At 36.2% G+C, this 24,915-nt stretch overlaps 1 protein-coding gene and 1 long non-coding RNA gene across 20 annotated transcripts in view; one reads left to right on the top strand and one right to left on the bottom strand.

Annotated features, from left to right (window-relative positions):
* SLIT2 (slit guidance ligand 2) overlaps window positions 1-24,915 on the bottom strand; it is a 263,355-nt gene that overhangs the window by 186,760 nt on the left and 51,680 nt on the right. The gene's annotated exons all lie outside the window — the stretch shown is intronic.
* On the top strand, window positions 19,379-24,729 carry LOC125325914. The gene is made up of 2 exons (XR_007203608.1): window positions 19,379-19,516; window positions 22,514-24,729. It is a non-coding gene; the product is annotated as an uncharacterized LOC125325914 (long non-coding RNA).

Below are 24,915 nucleotides of genomic sequence, written 5' to 3'. Positions count from 1 at the left end.
AAGTAAATGCAGTTGGGGGGGGGGGGGGGTGAATCTTTCTCCTACATTCTGAGCAGGAACCAGGCAGGTTTAGCAGAGCAAGAACAAAATAATCTACAGTAATGTATTTTTCAGATCTGTGAACTCACAATAAGTACCAATCACTATGACACACTAATTCAGTCAAGCACCAAAAGCTGGAAGGAAATTGTTAGAGAACAAGCAAATAAAAATCTCACACAGTTATCATTCGTAGACACCTATATTATGCCAGCAGCAGTGGGGAGACCAGTCAGCAAATATGAGCAGATGTTATATCCTTTAAGTTTTGTACAAAAATTAAAGATATGAGCAATATAAAAGTGATAGCACAACATAATGATAGATATTACTGTCATGTTCTCGGAGTAACATGTTCTCTGTAATGAATAAGGTTCAGAAACTTCTTGACTGGATATGTCAACATAGAAAGTTAATCATCTTTTCTCCAAAGTCTATTGAGATTAATGTCACTATTAAGATGTGCTATGATCCAAACAGTACAGACAGAATTTACATCAAAAGTGATTTTTGTAGTAGGGCACTTTGCATATATAATACAAACATTGATTACAGAGATCTCAGTTAGGGCAAAGTCAGTATCTGCTTCACTTATGCTTTACCAGAACCAGGCAAGGCTTTGGGCTACTCTGTGTGACAGGGTTCAGGTGACAGTGAAGCCTCATCACAGAGACTTCTAATCCCTCATTCATTTATGCACTTAGCCCACAAACAGGCAATTAGAAAACAAATATCCCATCCTACATCATGTCCAAATATTGATGTTTCAAAACCAACTCAGGTGCTTGGCAGAAGGATCATGTTGAAAGATAAGGTTGTGTTTGCATTCACTAAAAAGAAAACTACAAACAACAAATATTACAGTTATTTTTCACAGGATAAATGACACTGTGTTCTGCCTTAAAGCAAACTTAACATTTCAAAACAGAGAGATGGGACAGATGAAACAGACTGACCTTGTCTGTAGAAGTCAGAAAGGAACACTGCCGGGGAGCTATTAATACAATCCAATAAGATTAAGGATATGCTTTTCAACAGGTCTCCATTTGGAAATAACCAGTCATAATAAATGATAGGATGCTTTAAAGCACAAATAACGTTAATGGCTACCCCTAATGAAGGTGTAGTGGTTTGGTCCAAAATACTCACTACTGTTTACCTTCTGTGAGATAAGAATTAGGAGAAAAGCAAAGCAGGCGCCAAACTTGAAAGAATATAAAGTTTATTAATAGACCTAAAAGAAGGAGAAAAAAAATAAAATCATACCACACCTTCAGAACACTTCTTCCCCCACCTTTCTCCCTTCTCCCACTGACAATGTAAAAAGACAACCCTTGAGATGTTCAGTCTGTTTACCACGTCCATAATAACCTTGTTCAGTTCATTTAGGAAGAGGAGTCTCTCTTGCTCATACTATGGAGATACTATCACAATGCCCAGGCTGGTTCTCTGCTCGCATCATGTGTGACTCCCTTCCCCCGACTCGCAGCTTTTCCCACAACTGCTTTCAAGGGTCCAATCTTGAGCTACTGGGGTACAATTTTAAGGCTGAGCTGCTCAGAAACAAAAGTTCTCTTCACCCATCTCTGGGAGCATTTTCATCTCTGAGAACAGAGGCCCTCCCCCGGGAGAAAAAGGGTCCTCATCATCTTCATCTCTAGGACTATCTCTGGGACCATCTCTCGGAACTAAGATCTTCTCCTTCCAATTTGGAGCAAGAGTCCTCATCACTTCCATCTCTCCCTGTTCAAACTTCTCATCAAATCACAGCTGCTTCAGCATTTGCTTATTCCAGCACAGGTACTTTTGCTCACAAGTACAAGTTGAACACTCCATCCCCCAATGCTTTCATGAAATTACAACGGGTACTCTGATATATCATAGTCTATCACCACCATAGCTTTACAACAGAATTTCAGCTTTAAGCATCTCCTCTTTCTCCTCCCTCAGGTTTTCAGCTCTTCACAGCACTAAAAGGGTTAATCTCACCTGGGCCTTGCAGCTGGAATTTCACTTATCACTGTTGGTCACATGATCTTTCCTGGGCAGTGGGCAGCCTCATCTGAATCTTCATTTTCGGCTGTACTGGAGAGGAGGGGAGAAACCGGGCCGCTCTGTCTGCACGTAGCAGGGATGTGGGGAGGCTGTGGGTGGAACAGGGCTGCACGGCTCCAGGATGGCTGTGGCCTGGCCCGGCCCAGGCAGAGCAGGTCCCAGCGGAGCCGAGCAGGTCCCAGCGGAGCCGAGCAGGTCCCGGCAGGGCCCTGCGTGGGCCCAGCCCAGTTACCAGTCCTCTGGCCGGAAGCAAGAGAGAGAACTTCCTGGGGTTTGTCCATTCTTAAATGTGGACCACAGAGGCGGTCAAAATTCTAAGTGGCTTAAAAAATTGTCCATAATCAAACTAGCCAGCTGATAGGTTCTGTCATAGAGGAAGCTGTAAGCACCTCTTTGCAAGAAAATCACTTCCAGGGCTGTGCTTGTTAACCCACAACAGAAGGTTTGTTCTATGTGCTACATTGATAAAGAATGTGCACTCCACAAATGTATCAACAACAGGAGGGAGGATCAAGCTCACAAGCTCCATGGCCTGAACAGAAAAAGAGAAAACTACCAAGAAATTTAAAGACGTGCTAGATCCTCAAGAAACACTGCTGGGTGCAGGAAGAGAGGACTGAATTTAATTTCTCGATACAGTTTAATAAGATTTATAATATTTCCTTGAACAGCTGACTAGAAGGCACGCACTGTTCCTACCACACTTTATGCTAATATAATTCAACTTTCAAAATCTGTCCCAGTCATTGCATTTACCAACATGTTCGTACTGCAAATTTCCTGCATTTCTTAACTTCATCAGTTGTCTTTTGGACTTAAAAAAATTTACAATATTTAAGTATATTCTAAAAAAATACTTCATGTCAGAAATGTTCAAACATTTTACTAATGCATCCTGTTAACTTTGAAAAAGAAATAATCCCAGATGTTTATCTTTTGGTAATGCACATCTGATATAAATTAAGTCATCTTAAAGGTAATATTTTCATATGAAGGGCATAGTTAGAAATTTCTATTAGCCTCTTGATAAGACTCAGATCAACAATCATGGTCACATCATCAATCAGATTCAGCTCACTACAGCATGAATACTTTTAACTCTGTTTAGCCACCAGATTCATCATACAGCCTTGCTGCTTCTTCAGGTGTACAACAAAAATTTTAATCATGTTAGCCCCAATAATATGCAGTGCTCCCCCAGGTGTCTAACCTTTTATAAATAAGATGGCATTTAAAATAAAAACCCCAAACAATATATCAGCACAAAGGTATTTCTACACGCCTATTAGAAGATGCAAAGATGCAAAAAATTAGACAATTAAGGCAAAAAAGATAAGCATACTTATGGGTCTATATAATGCAGAAATAAAACAAACATAGTGAGCAAATATACCAACACACCAAGTACTATGTACTATAATCAACTGCTCAAAGAAAGCAATTTAGGGTTCTAAAATTCTTATATCTTTTCCACACTACAATGAAAAAAAGGAAGTCACTAGCACAGACTTACTGTTTCTCTGACAAAATGAAAATTTACTGAGAGTCCTCTCACAATAGGTTCTATAGATATCTCCTATTTCCATCCCACTTATACGTAAAATAAATGTGTAGAATGTGTAAAGCTCCTACAGGATTTTTTTAAAAAACAAAGATTAAAATTCTTACGAAAAGAGGTTGGTTATTTAAAAAAAAAAGTCCAAGAACACCAAGTAAAGAGATTCAAGACTCCTTGTCCAGCCATTGGAGAGATGTCACCTGGGGGTACTTTGGAGAAAAAAAAAAAACATTCCATGCTAAGTTTCTCCCGGAAAGAGTTGTCTGCTCATCATAAAGTGTTAGCCTGCACTGTCAGTCATCTCTACCTATTTAAACTGAAAGACAGCTGAGGAATATAGGAACAGCTTATATAAGTTTTCCTTATTCCTACAGCTTATTAGTGTAAGCTAATTCATATTACTTATATGTATGTTTTCATTTATCAAAGGTTTCAAATGTAGGGAAGAAAAACCTTATGGTCTAGGTAAGACCTTGTGGTGGTTTGACCCTGGCTAGATACCAGGTGCTCACCAAAGCCATTTTATCACTCCCCTCCTCAATTGGACAGGGGAGAGAAAATACAACAGGCTCATGGGTCAGGGTAAGGGTAGGGGGCGATCAATCACCATTACTGTCATGGGCAAAGCAGACTTAACATGGGGAAGTTAATTTATTACCAATCGAATCAGAGGAAGATAATGACAAACTAAATCAAAACACTTTCCTCCCATCCCTCCATTCTTCATGGGCTGAATTCCACTCTGAAATTCTAGTTCCTCCTCTCCCTCAACAGCACAGGGGGACAGGGGGTGGGGGCTGTGGTCAGTTCATCATATGTTGTCTCTGCTGCTGCTTTTTTCCTCATTCAGAGGACTCCTTCCCCTGTTCCAGCACAGGGTCCCTCTCATGGAATCAGTCCTTCATTAACTTCTCCAACATGAGTCCTTTGCATGGGCTGCAATTCTCTGTGAACTGCTCCAGTCGAGTTCCTTTCCACCAAGTGCAGTCCTTCAGGAACAGTGTGGGCCCCCTGTGGGTGTCTCAAGTTCTGCCACCAAACCTCCTCCAGAGGGCGTTTCTTTCTCCACAGGGCACAAGTCCTGCCAGGAGGCTGCTCCTGCAGAGGCATCTCCCAGGTCACTGATGGGCTTGGCCCTGGTCAGCGGCAGGTCCCTCTTGGGGCAGTCTGGCACTGGCTCTATCAGACATAGCAGAAGCTTCTGGCAGCTTCTAACAGAACAGCAGCCCCCCCATACTCCTCACTACCAAAACCTGGCCACACAAACCTCATGCAGACAAAGCTGCCATCCAGCAATTCCAAATGATATCTATCCATCACCAGATCAGCAGGAATTGCTTCTGACGCACAATGGGAAGCAAACAGAAGAAGGGGTGTTTTATCTTATCATTTTTGAGCCTGTGGTAAGTGTGTGAATTAAGTGATATATAGGTATATACATATATGTTTAAATGTCTGTTTCAAAATTAATTCATGTCTCTGTGCAAAGCTTCTTTTGTAATGTAGCGTGCATTCCATCTTTATATAAAATTTCATCTATCTTCTAGCAAAATAGAACTTTCACAGAACAGAAAGGCACCCTTCATAAAGTAAAATACAAAAATGTACAGAGAAAATGGGTTTAGCTTCATGAAAAGAAAGGAGCTTTGTTTTTTTAGTTATGTTAAACAAGAAGTGAATTCTGATTCCTTCAAATTACTTCTACTGACTGTTAAATCATTGTGTTTTGGCTTTTTCCCGATCTTAACCATTACTTTATTGCAACAACAAGAGCAAGTTATGGATTCACTGATGTTACCTCCTTCTGGAATCACTTCACAGGTGTTAAATTCCTTGCACATTTTGATTTCAGGAAAGGGAGACCGACAGCACAGAGCAAACCAGCCAAAAGACACATTATGCTGGACTAAAATTAAGACAGCCCAGATGGGTAAACACTATCAACACAAAAGACTACAACAGGTACTCATAAATCATGCAACAGAAACCAAATATTGGTTGGAAAAGGGAGAAGGAACAGAATAATGACACAGTTGGTTTTGATTAAAATGGAAAAAAGCCTGAAAACTCTGGGTGTTCAACACACAGGCATAATTTCAGAAATCTATGTGACATCAGTTGCTATAAACCATAATGGTTGCCCAGAGAGTATCAGATTCCACTAGGAACTTCACTTTTATTTTTAGACTATTCTAATACAAAGAGGGCCCAATTTTTGCAACAACAATCAGCAAACCTTTATTTTATGGCAGCATGATAGAAAGAAACAATATGACTTCTCTAAATATAATTACTAACCTTGTCAAATTAATACGATCAGTAGTGTTCCGCTAGATTAAACTTTCAGCTGGATGAAAACAGCTCATTCTATCCACTTGCTATTCTACTGAAGTTAATTCCTGTCTAAATAAAGAATGACAAATACTGAGACCACTTATTTTCCAAACTTGTGCAAAGAATTATACTAAAAGACAAAGAAATTCAAACAAGGGAGGTAATAATTAATTGGAGAAAAGCTTACAATGATAAATCTGAAGGTAAATAATAAATTATAATTGGTAATATAGTGTTGGATTTGAAAGTAGGAAAAAAGATGCAAAATAGATAAAAAGACCAGTGATGAGTGGCATCCCTCCGTGTTCTGTCTTGGAAGAAGCACCATCAGAAAGTTTGCAGATGACCTGAAGCTGAGCAGTGCAGTTGATACAACTGAAGGACAGGATGCCATGCAGAGGGACCTGGGAAAACTTGAGAAATGGGTCTATAAGAATCTTATAAAGTTCAACAAGTCCAAGTGCAATGTGCTGCACTTGGGTCAGGGCACTCCCAGACAAGGTTATAGACTGAGAGAAGAAGTCATTGGGAGCAGCCCTGTGGAGATGGGCTTGGGGGTTCTGGTAGATGAAAAACTGGACAGGGATCAGCTTGTGTGTGTGCTTGCAGCCCAGAAGGCCAACTGCATCTTGGACCGGATCAAAAGCAGTGTGGCCAGAAAGTCAAGAGAGGGGATTCTCCACTCCCACCTGGAGTACTGCATCCAGTTCTGGGGTCCTCAGCACAGAAAGCACACGGATCTATTGGAGCAAGTTCAGAGAAGGGCATGAAGAAAATCAGAGGGATGGAGCATACTTCCTTTGAAGATGGGCTGAGAGAGTTGGGGCTTTTCAGGCTGGAGGAGAGAATAAAGACCTCATTGCAGCCTTTTCAGTACTTGAAGAGAGCTTATAAAAGAGAGGGAGACTGACATTTTACATGGGAACATAGTGCTAGGAAAAGGAGGGAGAGGAGGGATTTAGATTAGATAATAGGAGAAAATAGTTTACTGTGAGAGTAGTGAGGCACTGGAACAGGGTGCTCAGAGAAGTTGTGGGCACCCTATCCCTGGAAGTGTTCAAGGCCTGGTTGGATGGGGCTTTGAACAACCTGATCTAATGAAAGACATCCCTTCCTATGGCAGGAGGGATAAACCTAGATCATAATTCACTTCCATAGCAAGCCACTCTATGATTTTCTAGTCAGATTTTGAATGTGCTGCTTTAGAAGCATAAGCTATAAATATGGCATTAAAATTAATTTCAATAAAATGTTATTTGAAGGCAGATGGTAAGAAGGGTTGAGATGGATATGTCCTTACTCTTTGTATATATCTATATAAATTTATAATATTAAAGTATTTATACCTGGCACTCTAGACTGATTGTATACATCTACTTCTCTATAGTAAATACTATGAAAGTAAAACAGTTCTGAGACCAATAATCCTAGAACACATGCAAGTACAAATGTCGGACAGTGAACGCCTTCACTGAAAGCAGTCTTTCAAATATTCTGTGAGATAGAGCATTGAACTTCATCATGAAAAAAATCAAAACACAGTAGTATTAAGTTATCAAAGTCAATAGTTTCCATGGGAAGTAAAGAGAAAAAGTTGATTGGTACCGTTTCAGCAGGTATCCATAAGTTGTTTAAACCAGTGTTTGGGGAACAGAAACTTTTGAAAGCAATCAACTAAAAACTTTCAGAATTAATGGGATAGAAGTAGATGCTAAAATAAGCTCTTTTCGTCCTAGGTACACTGCCAAATCACTACATGCAATTGCCTAAGATTTATTTATCCTGTTTATTTATTACAGATTTAATTGCATTTTGAAGGCACAGATCTGCTTTACATGGGGAATTCCCCCATGCAATTCCCAAAAAGCTCATCTTGCAGAAATAGCTCTGCTCTCAATTGTGTTACTAGGAAGCCATACTGCAAGCTGATGAATGTTTAAAAGCATAAGTGTCTTATCAACACATAAAAAGAGATTGTCGACTCAGCTAAGAATTTTGCCCACTTTCAATTCCATCTTTTCCAAACAATAGGCTATGATGATGGGGAACGTGAGGATAACCACCAGCACTGACAGATTGAAAGCTCCTTTTAATTCCTTGCTCCATAGCCAACACCATGGATACTTTTGCACCACCTTTGTGATCTGTCATATAAATGCTCCAAGCCAATTTCCAGAACACATTTATTTTGCTAAAAAAAGCAAAACCGCTGATTTACTGAAAAAGCTAGGCTTGAATATTTTGTTGTCAGAAGATGATCTATCCCATGACTCAATAATGAACACTTGATCAAAGTGGAAGAAACTAACATAGTTCCAACCAAAACAAGGAAAATATTAATGTCCCTGGGAGAACCTTACCTTCCTTTCAAGTCAGGTGATTTTATAAAGTAAGAGTGCAAATGAAGGCTCTTAAAAGAAAACATGTAAAAACAGCTGGGTACAAAATTGACATAGTTTGTCTAGGACTAAGAAGACCATAGGGAAAATTATAAACTTAGCACCTGCTACTAGCATCCCTAAATAAATGCAATCAGGAAGCAGTAATGCCACTACTAGCACTTACTCGATTTAAACAGCAGTGGTATGATGTTTGTCTCTAGACATCAGCTTCAAAAGGCTACCTTAAAAATATAACCCAGACCCTGAGATAGACTATTACTTCCATCTCCTATCCATTGTTCATCCTTCAAAAAATGCAAGCGTTTAAATCCATTAACAAGGGCAAACTTACCTGTTAAGCATTGCATTGCTAATTGCAGAGATGAATATAAACTTAAAAAGCAATTACAAATTTTCTTTAATCTGATCATTTAAAAGAGGGTAAATTATGCCACATAGTGCCTTTCAATCAAGGTCTGCTTCTTTAGGACTTCTTTACTGAAGAAAAAAAAAAAGAAAACAAAAATTCTAGTATTTCTTTTCTTCTTGTAATAAAGACTGATCACAAACATTTTTTCATGAAACTTTACAGCAAACAAATCAAATGTAAATCCCTTAGCAAAGCGGTACACTGATCAGGTATAATTTGTCAAGAAGAAGGATCTGCTATAAAAAACTTCACCTAAATACACAAATGCTTTAATCAAAATTTCAAAATTAGATACCATATCACAGTTGTAACTCTCACGCTTTGGTTGTTTACTATATTGAACTTTTCATGAATTGTCTTTCAAAACAGAAAGAAAGATACTTAGGAAATGTCTTCACTTTCAGAATTAATAGACTACTGAATATTATACAAAAATATTCTTGTTTGTACCAGATGAAAAGCTTCCTGCTCTAAGAACCAAAACATTGTTTTACAGAGGCCAGGTTTTTTGTGCCCTGGCTGCTTCACTGATTTTAAATTGAGGGAATTTTGACATACTCATCAAAACCAATATCTGTAAAAACAAATCTAAGGCAATAATATAGTCCACCTGTAGCACTGAAAGCGTATTTGACCTAAGCAAATCCAAAGTTCCTCAGATTGCTGTAATATGAACATCAGCCTTAATTGGTTATTAAAGACTAACATAATTAAGTGACAGACAAGAAAATATGACTATTTCAATGACACATTAAATTACAGTAATTCTAATAATCAGTAATGTTTGATATTAGCTTTTTCCCATCTTGTATTGATGAGAGCACTAGGATCCTTTTATTTTTTTTTGTCTCAAATGTAAGCAGAATGGGAGATTAGGTTAACTTATTTCCTGAATAATTTGCTAAAAGCTAGATCCAAGAAGATAATCAGGAAAAAATCAGAGCTTCCTTCCTCCATACAAGAAAATACATAGTAACAGAGAGAAGAAAATGAGATGGCCAGCATGTATCATAAAAGAAAAAATGATGAAAAAAAGAGATCAGTGACTGAGAATAAAAAAATAATAATGGAGTTAAGGGTTCAGACCCATGTCCCTAACCCATACAGTTAGTATAAAAGAAAAAGAAAAAAAACCAGAAACTGAAATCATAAAGAAAAGGGAAGAAAAATAAATTCATTAGGGGTACTTACTGTTAATAATATCCACATTCCACAAACTGAGTCACTGAGATTTTATCATTGGTGGGAAACTAAAATAAGGCCCCTGTAAAATTATGTGATTAGAACACAATATTTCAAGCAGACCAAACACCTAGGAAATCCCTCCAAGTGAGTAGTTTGGGTTGGATGGGTTTATTTATTTTTACTTAACCTACATACTTGCTACATGCAGATTTTTATCACTTTAACTCAAGACGTGGGCCTAAATATATTTTTGACTAATGTCAGGCCAACTTGACCAATCTGCTTCAAGTCAATGACTTTTCTTCAAGATGCAATAAAGACCACTTCCAACTAATGTTGCTGCCACTACTGGTTTACAAAACATGTCAAAACGAGAAGCATGCAAAAAGAAAGATTAAAATCTCAGAACACAGCCATATCCTAAGATGCATTTCAAAAGAAAGACTAAAATTATTACTATGACAAAATCAAACAAAGGATCTCAGTTTCTATGAAGAGTAAGAAACAAGGACTGAGAAGAAGTAACTTTTCAACTAGTAGAACTATCATCCAGGTGTCTTGAAAAACTATGAATTCCCACCCCCAGATCCCCTTCTCCTTAAAGGGAATATAGCTCCTCAACTTTTAAAAATGTGCACATTTAAACTATATAGATTTACCTTTTTTTATTTTTCAGACACTGAAATTTAATCATCTCAGCAAAGCTGCATTATTTAAGTTCAAATAAACTGTTTTCAGCCTGAAAATCTGACTCCACAGTAGACTGTGAGGGTAGTAAACCGTGAAGAACCTGAGTACTTCTGACCAGCATGAATAAGCTGCATGACACTGAACAAAACAATGTTTCCCTGTGGTCTACTTCCCATATTGTCTACGCATGCTCTTGAGACCAGGGACTGTCTCACTGTATGGCTGCCAAGTGCTCAGGAAAGTGGATTTCTCTAAAAACCTACTGGAGTCTAAAGAATAATGCAAATAATATAGTAATGAGTTGTGCTTAAAAAAGGGGAAAAAGCTGGGTTGCATTCTTGCAATGCAAGAAGAGATTTATTCCCAGTATCACCAGATAAATTATATCTGACAAAGCAGCGCTCACGCATATACAAGTCACCAACACATAGTCTCTTCTGGTATGCTACTAAGACAGAAAAATTTTTGGATCATGTCCAAATCATCCAGCTATTAAAGCTGTGGGGGTGTCACAGACTGTCTCCGGAAAGTCTACTGGCTAAGGTGAGAAGTCACCAGCTCTACCGTTTCACCCCTACTTTTTGAGACCATAAAGATGAGGATTATACACACTATCTAGCACACTGTCTACACACTGCTGAAACTCTCCTGCACCTCATATTAACATGAAATAATATCCTACAAAACTTATTTTATCAAAATAACATCACAACACTGTTTTGAAAATGAATGATAAAAATTTTGTATTTAGTAATTTTTTCACCTCAGATTCATGTTTACTAATAAACGTAGACCAGACAAGGGGATCAGAGGAATAAGGCTCACTAAATAGGTTATTGTCTTACAGGTCTATACTTCCTAATAAACAGTCACAATGTAGCGAGTGTCAAGTGGGTTTTAAGACTTATAAATGAGCAAAATGCCCTAAATAAGTTATTGTTCTTTTTCAAGCCCCCATATACAATTAACCCTATAAATGAACTCTCATCCCTGGCAGATACAAGAACTCATGCACATTTAAGAGATTAAATCTCTTCTGTTTTTCTGAAACATCAGGTATGTATGCCATCCATCTGATAAGGCTTTTCCCTATTTGTGTGCCCAGAAAATCTGCTTGACACTTCTGACGTAAAAATGAATCATTAATACGGAATGCTAGGAGAAACTGTATGAACATTGCCATTTTATGAATATTTACTTCTTAAGAAAAATCATAGCATACATCATCTGACTTCAAATTTACCTTCGTATGTATTTCTTAGTGAAGATTTAACTCTCTTCTATGTATTCATATGGTCATTCCTCACACTATTTCTGTTGTATTAGGTCATTGCTTCATCAGCTGCACTGATGCTTTGTCTAAACTTAGCTGGTTTGGTTTGGACAGAGATTAGAGAAGTGACCAAGAACTGTTCCTGTTGGATGAAAAATGAAGATGAAATGATTTGGGACTTGTCCAAAATTGTTCAATTTCTAATAAACAAGAAGTGTTGAGTAGGCTTTCCAACTTTAGTAGAAGTTTGCTGAACTACTTTTCATTCAGAAACTATGAATTGAAATGATGATCAGACTTCCTACTGGGCTTCTGGTGGACAGGTATGGAAAGCCCATTTTATAAATTTAATTACATTTATTATGTTTCAATGTATTAATATTGCTAACATACAATACTTCAGCACAGGAAGGCTTTTTTTTTTTTTTTTAAGCTTTGACAATCTGTATGATGTATAATAAAAACAGAGACAAGACATGTCAATGTATTAACACCTTCTCCAATCTGAGCTAAGGACAACCATAAACAAGAGTTCTCACTATAATGCCTTACCAAAATCAACAACCTCCCACAGATCCATCCCATGCCATTCATGCCTATCCCAAGATAAACAATGGCAAGTGAAACCAACCAGCAACTTGCCAGCTTCTGACACAGAACACATAGTACTGAAGAAGCTATGCAGGTTGTTTATTTATTTATATATATATATATATATACTCCTATTTATACATATATATTTAACTAACCCAATTTTATCTGGTCCATTTGTTATTTAACTTTGTATGAAGGTGTTGGATATACTATGCTATACCAACAGCACATCAATACTTCCAACCAAGCTTCTATCAATGGCATACTATGGATGGGAACCTATTTTGAACTGCTAACATTCTCTATCCTTTCTACTGGAATATTGATCTCTACAGCATGTGAAGAAAAAATCTATATGCAGTTAACGAACAGTAGTGCCACAGAATACACAGGATTTATATAAATTTTCCAGCATCTGTACTCAAAGAAAGCTTGTTAAAAAGGAGAGTGATAGCAGACAGGATCTCATGGTAGCCAAACAGACTGAAGCAACAACAGGAAGAGAAGAAAAATTTTAAAAATGCAATTTAAGATGAAAAAGAAAAAAAAAAGTTATAAAATCTAAGGATGAAACATCCAGCCCATTATTTGTCCTAATGATTCCTAATCCCTCAAATGGGTTCAACATCATCACATGGGTACACACATAATCTTTGAAACTACATCTATTCTTTAAGATGACAACATTCGTATTCTTCAAGAAGGAAATCTTAAAGGCACAGGACCAGGTTGCACTCCTGTTCTGAAAGAAAAGCTAGTGGGAAAGAATGGTCTGGCAGAAACTTAAAGACAAAAGGAGCGTTTATGACCTTTAGAAGAAGGGGCAGGCCACAAGGATGTTGTGAGACTGTGCAAGGAGGAAATTACAAGGGCCAAAGCACAACCAAAACTTAATCTGTCTACTGCTGCAAAAGACAATAAAAACTCCTTCTATTAATACATCAGCAACAAAAGGACGGCTAAGCAAAATTTCATCCTTTATTGCATGTGGGGGGAAACATAGCGACAAAGGATGAGGAAAAGGCTGAGGTACTGAATGAGGTACTTCTTAGCCTCTGCACTAGGTAAACAGACTCAGAGATCTCAAAGGCCTTTTCCAACCTAAATGATTCTTTGATTCTATTCCTCTGGTCCTTTTTTTCTAGTGCTTCATTTGGAAAAAAAGGAAGGGCACTATAGATCAGCAGTCACTTTCAACCAGTCTGTGGACATCTAGATCATGCAGCTAGGAACAGTTCAAAATAAGTATGCCAAGCTCCCAGCTGGAAAAACACCAGGCATGTTGAATCCATATGTTCTGTAACAGAAAGCTTTGCAAATGTTTCTAATGCCATAATTCTTCTTCAGTGGTAGTTAAGAAGGCCTCTTTCCAATTTTCTTTGAAACCTTTCATATTCTTCCTGTGTAATATCTTTAAAATTCATTCTTTCCTGCACTGGCACATAATAAATAGTCATATAATTAAAATTCCTAGTATGAAATCCTTACCACAACAGCATCCTATGGCACAACTCCTAAGTTATAATACAATACATACAACATGCAAATAAAGGATTTGGAAGGAACTCAAGAGTATCCCAATATATCTTACCCATTCTACAGACCTTGAGTTCTCCTAACTTCTCTCACAAGCTCAGCTCTACTGAGAAGAGTCCACTTTCAGTAGTCTTGAGTAGGCACTCCTCATGAGCAGCTTAGCTCAGCTTCCCCTCCTGATTCAAAATATGAGTCTTCCCTCAGACATTCATGTTGAAAGCTGGTATATTACCATTGAATCTTCTCTTTTCTGAACTAAACAAAACTAATTCTTTCAAATTAATCTCATTCACTGCCTTTACTAAAACTCCAGCTTACTTTGTCCTCCACCAAACATGTCCTTTAATTTGTCCACATCCTTCTGCTTGAGTCCATTGAAACTAGCTACAGCATTGTGACTGACAGCCCCCCAATATCAACTTGCCTAGAATAAACAGCCTACTGAGTCTGCTATATGTCTGAAATGCACATACTGTACTTAAAATGCAATTTAGGAAAATACATTGCACTTCTGAATAACATCCTGGCTGAATACGAAGCAAATATCCTGGAAATTGTTGCTGCATATCTCTTATTTAAGTATCTCTTATTTTCAGTGTATTTGACATTTCCCCCTTAAACATGGCATTTTTTATTAAATATATTTCTCAATAGTATTTTTCTCCATCTCTAAACATTACTGATAGTTTCAGTTTAATGAGGTAATTTTTTCTGTAAGTAATATATCTTAGAATTTTAGGCAGAAGTAGCAACAGAGGTATTTATCAGGAAGCATAACAATTTTGTGATTCTCTGACTTCTATCAAATATCACTCAATGCTTTGAAACAAATTTCCAGAAGTCCAGAAATCTGATTCTTATTATATATGATTCTTATACTTGGATTCAACCTCAAACTTAGGATCTCCTGCGCCTAGATTCCCTCTCTGGCCTCTTAAACCAGCCAGGGATCAGCCATTTCTTTCAAAGCCTCCAGTAAATTTTTATATTATGCAACCCCAGATCATCACTTTCAGGTAGTCAGATTTCTTTCATGGGTAATCCTTTGTTTGTGTGGGATAACAACTAAGCAGAATTATCTGTCTATTTGCAGTGACCAGCAAATTATACAAGGCTGAACCCACATAATTAAGCTCATCACACTTAAAAAATTTATATTACCAGCTTTGGATAATTGGTCTTAGTAATTACAATATAGAGTGGACATTCAAAAAAAGCAGAAAAGTACCATATTTATTTGTAGTCTCCTTTATACCCAAAGTTTCTAATGAACATACATAAAAACTCAGAAACAATTCACTACTCATCACACTTGGCTATAATTTTCAGAAATGTCCCTATCTTTCCATCCTTCACCAAAGCCTGTAGCATCTTTGTAAGACTTTAAGGAACTGAAATCCATTTTGAGTGGCACTACATAAATCTTTACTCAGAATATACAGACTTCAGACACTGGATGGAGCATCAAGGGACAAAACATGCTCAATACCCATGTTTACAGGAACAGTAAAATCAGAAACACTATCACATGTATTGACACAGATCCAAAAATTCCAAGGTTCGATCTTTCTCATATTTAAGTTGTTTTGGACCAGTGCCACCCAGAGCTGAAGTTCTTTAGTATTTCCAATACTGTCAATGTGTCCATAACCTATGTCCTTTCAGGTTGCATTGCAAAACAGGCATGGCATCTTTATCTTAACTGCATTCAAATTACACATGCTTTCAGAAATAAAAGCATAAAGAATGAACACTAACAAAATTCTTAAACTATTCTCTTGTTTTCTGAAGTTAAATCATGAGATTCAAATAACTCAAAACTGCCTGACATTAATAACCCTTCTTGGCTAATAGAATAAAATATATAAAATTAATGCACAGATGCATATTGGGATGGTATTATTTGTCTTCCTGGGACTAACGTTTAAAGAAAAAATACAAACAAAATTATTTACTGACATTTATACGGTAAGGATTCTTTCTTTCCCATAATCATTAGAATACTCAAGTTTCATCCAAGTGTGCAGGTATACATGGTCCTAAACAGAACTGTCTTTGGGGGGAGTGTGTGTGTGGAATATTTCATTAAATCCTAATTGGTTTCCATTACATTTAATTTTTAAAAATTCACTTGCCATGGGCATAACCACCTGACACAACTGTCTAATGCAGCAGAACTTCATTAGACAGAAAACATAGAAGCTTTTAAAATAACTTTTCAGCTTCTCCAGTGTAAGACAGTAGCTGCAAAATTATCCTGCCCAGGTATCTGAGAAATGAATTCTATCTTGACATGTTTCTAGTATGTTGTGGAAGTAGTTTTAAAAGCTGTTTAAATGTAATGCATATATCTATCAGACAGTTTTTGCTTTCCAACTTGGATTCTGGAAATGCTGCTTCGAAGTGATGGGCCACAGTTGCTTCTTTTTGAAAAATAATTCTCTGTTTTTTGAATACCTATTCACTGCAGTCAGAAGTCAAAAATTATATGTGTTAGCATACAATTATTGCTAATTGTGTTCTCGGCCGATTATTGCACATTTCCTCCAAGATCCCTTGGCTCCATTAATCTTTTGCAGTCTTAGTAAAACCAGATCTTTTAGTACCTTAATCTAAAATGTTTACCATTTTTTGTAAAAGTTATTTTTACTTTAAATGTAATAATAAAAAACTAAGTGGTTTCTACTATAACAGACAAAATGAACACATTTTAGAAAAAGCGCAATACTGTTCATTCCACAGTTCAATGATTGCTTCAAATCAATTCACACATAAGAGCCTGCAATCAGCACATGAAATCACTTTTCTTAGAGCTGAAATAAACTTTCCTTGCTTTGGTTCATTACAGAATTAAGCATATGTGTTTATGATCACAGCATTGAAGCTGAAGTTAGAAGGGACCTCTCGAGATCATCTAGTCAACCCACCTCAAAACTGAGTTAACTAGAGCACATGGCTTAGGACTGGGTTCAGTCAGGTATTGAATAGCCCCAAGGATGGAGACCTTAGTGTCTCCACGGGTGACCTGTTCCAGGGCTTATCCCCCTTATCTTATTGCAAAGAACTTTACAATCTCTAAATGGAATTTCTTGTATTCTGATTCATGCCTTTAAAAAAAGCATTTTTTGTTCTAAGGAAAACCTTTTCAAAATACCTATGCTTTGGGACCCACACTTAATTTTGGGTTTTTGTTTTGACAATTTGCCAGTTTCACGTTTTGTTATTTCCTGAAAATGAGCGACAGAATATTATTAAAAATTATATAAACAATTTCACAGGATCTAAAACCTCAACAGTCCATTGGATTTAGGAGGCAAAATGCATTTGTAATGCTTAATTTACAACTATGAAAAATTTTGAATTATTCAAGCAAGGCTCAACCTGCCCAAAAACCATTCAGTACGCTTAGGTAGAAAATACTTCCTTTGAAAAGAAACATTTTACACTGGTTCTCAAAAATATCTGTAAAGCAACTAACAATACCAGAACTTCTAAACAACTAATCCTACCCAGTTCTGTAATGGAACTTGAGTTTTCTATGACTGCAAGTAGCAAATAGTCAAGTCACTTCATGTAGACATAGTTATGAAAGGACAAAAATTTGTTGCTTACCCAGGCAGTAATCTCCAACTAGTGAATAATCCTGTTTTATGGAAAAAATTTTACAAACCTCCCTTTTTCCACCTTCAGCTGTTCCATTCCCATCACTGTAAAATAAAACCTATTAGTTAACTCTATTGCAGGTTCCTTGATTGTTTTTTTTATAATGACTGTCCTTTTTGGAGCAGTCTGGTGGGACAAGAAGCCTTATTCCTAGGATATCCTATGTGTCTTCTCAATTGTCCAGCTTGTTTCAGGTACTGTAAGACCAGAGCTGCTCAGGTTGGCATTGTCCATGGTAAGATTTTATACTCATTTCTAAAAACACTACAATAATGCTTTTTCTTAAAATTTTTTGAAGGTGCATGTTGTTTTGAGCTGCTATGCTGTAAGACCACAGTAAAAGTCTGCACTATGTAAGTTTATGTTTATTGATTAATTAGTCTCCCTCTTGCACTGGTCCTAATCTCTTGCATTTACCTTTCAAAACACAAAAAAACATACTAAACTGCAATGTTAAACAAAACCAGGTAGGGGTTTTTTTGATTGTGATATCAACTCACAAAACTGAGTTACTAATTTTGCAGAGACGATGTTGGCTAAGTTACTGACATTGTTAATAATCCTTCAGTGATTCCTCATAAAACCTTGGTCTCATTAAACATGGAGTAGTTTCCACACAGTGGATTGAAACAGAAGAGAGCTCTTCATCTTACTGCCACACAAGAGATATCCAAAATACTCCAAGGGGAGACAGTAAACACAGATTAACTTTGATAGATCTCTGCAGTGGGACTATTGAAACACAGTGGAGTAATTCCAATTGTTAAGACACAAAATTCAATCATCCATGTTCTTTTTGTAATAAAAGTCATACACACTGCAATCAAGTCAATTTTTATTTTCTCAAAAAAGAACAGAGGTAGATAAGGAGAACAGTCAATAGGTTTGGAGCAAAATGACATTTTAAAAAAGTCGCAAAAAAATTTTTTTTCATCTGCTGCTAAGATGTAACAGGACTAATTAAAAGGAAGAAGAATGCCATAAATACTTGTCCTACTTTAGACAAAAAAAATTCTTAAACAGCTTAATGAGTAAAAACATGACTGAATAATTCTAACATATCCTTTTTCAGCAGGTAATGTTATCTAGTTTAAAGAAAAAAACCCCAAGCATTTTGAGAAAAGTATACTACTGACCTAGTTAAATAGTAAACAAAAGCAAGAGACAGAAGAATTCTCAAGTACCATTTAATTGCAAAGGACATTTCAAGGATTTTTTTATATTTTCCCAAAGAAATACTTTGCAAAGTTGTATTTCAGCATCAACTTCACAATCAACTATTTTATATTGAATACAGTACCAATCAAGTTCAACATCAGCTCTGCAATTCACTGTGGGTAGACTAAGGAATGTAAATGCCATTAAGTGTCCTTCAAGTCTTATGTTAAGCTTGAGCACCAAATTCCTTTGTAGTTCTTCTCGGGTATTACCATTAGTATAGAAGGGTTAATAGCAAAGGCTGATGATTGTTTAAAAATTCACATTACCAAAGTGGATTACATTGCATCTACTGAGGGGATCAACAATGTAAGCCTACACTAAGCCATTATTGCAGAAACAAAGCTTGCATTTTAAGCCTTTGGAAACAAGCATAAAATGGACAAAAGGAAAAATTCTTCTGATGTAAGAACAAGGCAAACACTACATGCTTTTCATACAGACTCACATTTTCAGAGCCATACAGAATACATGAAAATGGACAAATAGCATCCCCTAAAACTCATCATGAACTCCTGAAAAGATCAGCAAACTTGAAGAAAAGGACAAAATGGATAACTGTAAGTGATCAAATGGTATAAAGGAAGTCTTGTCTTCTCTTTTATTCTAGACACAACAAAATTAATTATCTTGAATTTAGGAATGATGACTAGAAGAATCAAGTATGCTTGTTAAAAGCTGGGGGTTTAGATCCTCAATTCAATGCTTGATGTTCCAAGGCACTAAATGATGCAAATTTCTGTTAAGGTCAGTGGAATCTGAGGTTTCTCAACACATTCGTTTATCTGGCCAGTTAGAATTCAAATCTCATTCATTTACGTTTGAAAATACTAACAGAATCCTTTGGCCTTTCTTCCACACTTCCTCTTATGCTCTCTGAATCCATCACTAAAATTTATCTCATTATACAAAATTAAAAATGAACAAATTTTAAAAAATTAACAAATCCCAGGCTGAGCATGCTTTTTCATCTGGAATAGCTACCCCAGCTAGTTTCTAAGTACCTCTTTCCAAACTCTCCTATGGATGAAAATGCTTATTGTTATTTCCAGTTGTAAATATAGGAGTTCAAGTTTTCTACCACATTACTAGGCAGAGTAAAATACTCTGATGTTATGAAATATATATAGGAGTATATATATATATATTTAGGAGTAAATCACTGCATATGCTATCTGTATTACAGAAAACACCCTAAACTTTTTCAGAAACCTATTCTTCAGCAGAGAAGATTATTTTATATTAATAGCACAAAACCACTTATTTTAAACCCCATGCTAAGCTTCTTCAAAACAACTAAGCAGGAAAGCATTATTCAACATTTCCACAATTTAGGCTTGCTTTTGTTTTAATTCTGTCTCAATGAATTGAAATTGGATCAGCTACTGAAAAGTTGTGCAAATCTAATACTTAATATTAATCATAGCTGAAGCACACTACTGCAGGTTGTTTTCTGAAGAGTTTTTAAACTGTTAACAGGAACAGGATTTATGACATTTGTCTTCTATGTTTACTTTAAAAAGAGAATCATTATTTAAACGATCCTTTATATGACTACAGAAGTCCACATATAAATATAATAAAGTTCACACATGGAACAATAATTTTCCTAGCACAGGCAAAATTAATTCAGTGATTTTTGTTAGAGATTTATTTGCAAGACTCAGACTGAGTACTGTAAACTATTTTGCAAATTGGGCAATTAATTTAAACAAAGATAGAAGATCTTTATTCTAACTTCAATTCCAAAGCTCTTAAAAGTAGGATGACCTTGGTACATCCTATAACCTTATGCATCTCTGGCTTTGGATTCTCTGAAGGATGGATAGAAGATAAAACTGAATTCCTTCCACACTGTCACCAGAGTCATATGTTCTAGCGAGTCAGAACAGGGACAAGTTTCTCAACATTTTTCCTCTTCCCATCTATGATAAGGTATCGGCCACATTTTCTCCTTCTCTCAGTTTAAAAGATGATCTTTATCTTGTATTTTCAACATATATAACCATATGTCCTTTTTCTGCCTGATGGTTTTTTAATTCCTTAAGGGAGGGGAATGGATACAGTTGCATTTTCTCATTAAGGATGTTGCAATATTTTCTTAAAATATGCTACCTCTTCCTGAATTTTAAAAATGTATTTATCAGAACAGCAAAATTCTAGCAACAAAAAGAAGAAACAAATTCTTGTACAGAAAGACACAATTTAATTTCTTTAAAATACATTGTGCACCTAGCTACCTTTTCATCTACTGATGAGATAAATATTAACTCTGAGAATAATCTTCTTAGGAAAATGGGAAAGGCAGTATATAACCCCTTTGATTTGACTTCATTTCATGGGCTTAAGATTTCTTGGCTCAGAACAGTCTACTTGTTAGCACTTCAAGTATAAATTAAGGAACTCAGAAGACAAATAAAAAATAAAATTAAAAAGATAATTTAAAAAAAAGCAATTTCTTAAAAGCCAGTAAGTTTTTGGCAAGTGATAGGAAAAAATTGTCCCACTCTATAGTTTTTCCTTTGTTCTTGCTACATTTTCTAAAAACTGAACAGAGCAGAGGAAACTGGTTGCAGTAGACAAGAGCATTTTTTTCTGACATGTAATTAATTCTTTGCCATAGGAACCACATTGACATCTCATATGTAGTACACATACAAATAGACCAAAATGCACCATTGACACTGACCCGATATCCTCATTTTTCTGATTACAGATAACACTCTGTGTTGTAGAGCTACAAAGAAATTTTTGCAAGCAAAAAACTCAGAAAAGTAACAAGGAAACAGAAATCATAAAGTGTCTATATTCCAATAAGTAGGAGCTGAGAAGCAGAAATACGACATTGCTCCTAAAGAATAATACCTAAACTTGGTTTTCAAGGACACTTTTTAGACACAATCACATATAACAGAAAAGAGATAATACAGTTATTTAGCATTTTTCAGAGTTAATGCATTAATAAACAATAATTCCCATGCAACAACAATTTTTCACATGTAGCTTATGAGGCTTAAAAGCTTACACCCAGCAACCTTCATCGATCCCAGTCTGTAGTCTATGAGCTGGATGAGCTAGGACTAATGGCAAGAGACAGAGAGAGGCTCTGGAGGGAGGGACTGCCTGCCTCTTTCATATTCCCCTTTATACTATTCCTCTTCAATATACCTGAGGAGTCTTGTTCTTTTGTCCTTAAGCAGCATATTAACCTTCTCCAAGTAACACAGAAAAGGCTAAAATACATGAACTAATAAAACCCTAAGACATTTCTGTAATTATTTTTACATTCACTAACTCTTTTCCCTCCTTGCCTCAATTCTGTTGCATTCCCTAATTTTTTAGTTATTTATTAACATGAAAAAAAAATCAAGTTTCCTAAAAGGAAAATAACATTAAAAGGTAATTGTCTACTAGAGAAATTTCCACTCATCTGACATTAAAACACAATTGTACTAGGATGTTTTTTTCCTCCAAGTGTTCCTACCATTCTTTTAAAATGCTTTTTATAATACTTGTATGAATAAACATATTTCTCCTTCCTAATCTCTTTCAATCAGGAGTAGAACTGGCATGGAGGAGTACTATGGACCCTGCTTTTGCACCTCAACGAAATAATGAATTGCTTACAAGGGCAAGAAGAAAGGCCAAAACTATTTTCAACAATAGCAAGAGGCAGAAAAATTATATGCTTACTTTTGTTAGCATTTAGGGAAGTGTGACCATGTTTAATATGTTCATCTCTGAAGGAGGTGGGGAACAGTATACATCTTGTATACTAGAGAGATGAAAAACACTTCTGTGGAAAAACGCATATACTTCCTATTTTTCAGGTATCTATCAAATATCTCCTATTAATTCTTTGAACTAGAGAATGTTCTGCCAGCTGAACTGGCAATAGTGTGAAAAGGAACTTATTGGGCTTTGTTAAGTCCTCAGCACACTAACTTATTTCTGATAACTGGAAGAAGAGCAACAAGCTCCTCCACAGGCCTTGGCATAGAGAAATACAAGTCCTACATGAAAAACTGTCTTTGAAATGAAAAAATGAATTATGAAGATCGTAAATAATACAGACAAAAATCAATCAAGACACTGCAAAGCAGAAGAACAAAAACCCTTGTATTTCTGAGAGATCCCTTGGCACAAGGCACTGAACTAACTCAATAAAGATAATGAACAGACACAACTACAGCATGACTCTTTCTGGTACAGATAGATCAAACTGACGAGTAGGTAGTAAAAATAATAAGGTGGAAATAACTACAGTATCCCTAAGTCTAAGGAGTTTCACCTGTTGATCCCAATTAGCACCAGACCATGAGTACAAGCTGGAACATGCACTGTCCTGTTGAATGAAGGAAGTCATGGAAGCAAAAGGTATCCCATCAGCTAAGAATATCTTCCTACTCAAAACTCAGAATCTGGTTAAAAGAAGGCTCCAGCCCCATCCTGGCTGGTGTGTCCTGGCCAAAAATCTAAAGCAGCATTCATAAAATAGGGGTTTTTCCACAATGCCTCATCTCAAATTCCGCCTACAGATGTATGAATTTAGGACTTTGGTTCATAGTACACTCATGTATCAAAATAATCATTTATATGCACCATAGGAAGTGATACAATAAATACAATTGATAAGTAAACAATGAAGAAAATAGAACCAATGCTAGCACATTAAATCACTGATAAGGAACCCAAGCATATCTGATTAAATTTCAATGATTTTATTTCAATATACAGTTTACATCAAAGAAAAATCTGGCGGTAAGGGTAAGAAGTCTTCTCAGTTCATAAGAACTTTGAACTTTATCAGAACTCAAGTAGCAGTCCAAAGTTCTAAATGAAAACTCAAGTCATGCTGCTCCAAACCAAAGAATAGAAAAAAAGCACGAGAAAAAATTCTGAATGGTTTTCATCCTCTTCAGTTCAGGCTGATTAAATTCTATGATATTTCAAACTGAGTGATATTTTGATCTATAAATACAGAATTCATGATAGAGGCATATTACTACCGAAGGGGAGGAAACACATTCCCTGATCACGGCATAGAACTTAATTTTACTGAATTATTACAAAGGGTAACAAAACAGACATTAATAGCTCAGCAGAAGAAATCAGACAAATCCTGAAGAGGGTATGTAATTCATGCCCTCTAACTTTCAATGAATAAGTAGTCTCTTTAAAATCTGTATAGACAAAGTCTCTGGGGCTGAGGCTGGTGAAGCACTGGCTGGCCATGAAGGTCCTCAGCACCTGCCTGGGCACAGCCTTGAGCAAACTGCTTCAAATTCAATGTTGCTCTGCTATAGGCTAAAGGCCCATCTGATTTATCCTACAAATTCTCTGATTGCTTTATCATTTGTGGGCAGGATTCAACAACATTTAAGAAACCTAAGCTTTCTTGGTTTGATTTTATATTCTGCAATCAGTCTTAAATGATAAAATACTAATAGAAAACAATTTCCACTAAAGTAACACAAAGTATTACTTCTGATATATGATTCTACTCTGAACATCAGTGGTACACAGACACTCCAAAGAGTTGGTGAAGAAATAGTTACTCTGCTTGTTATTCTGCCTTCATAAAACAAGTCTTTATTACAAACATACTTTGTAATGGCATTGTATAAGCAACAAACGAAATGTGATTCAGCTTGACAAAAATGTAAACATTTAATTAAAATAGATGAGTTAATCACAAAAGATTGCTTATCATGTAATGTAAAAAAGATAAAGTAAATCATTAGGCTATAAATAAACGCACATAACACATGTTCACATGTGTTATTTCCAATGTTTTCCATTTTAATGTTCATGCTAGGGTTGTTCACCATGAGGATTGATTCGACTAAAAAAAAAAATTGTTCCATCTTCAAAATTTACTGCTTTAAGACATTACACAAAGTAAAATGAATAGCTTAACATTTTGAAGCTTCCTCTTGCTCACACTGAAACTCCTCCA

The sequence above is a fragment of the Corvus hawaiiensis genome, chromosome 5 (genome assembly GCF_020740725.1).
Source record: "Corvus hawaiiensis isolate bCorHaw1 chromosome 5, bCorHaw1.pri.cur, whole genome shotgun sequence".
NCBI lineage: Eukaryota > Metazoa > Chordata > Aves > Passeriformes > Corvidae > Corvus > Corvus hawaiiensis.
Note: the sequence above shows the minus strand (reverse complement) of the source record. Positions and strands in the feature narration are given on the sequence as shown.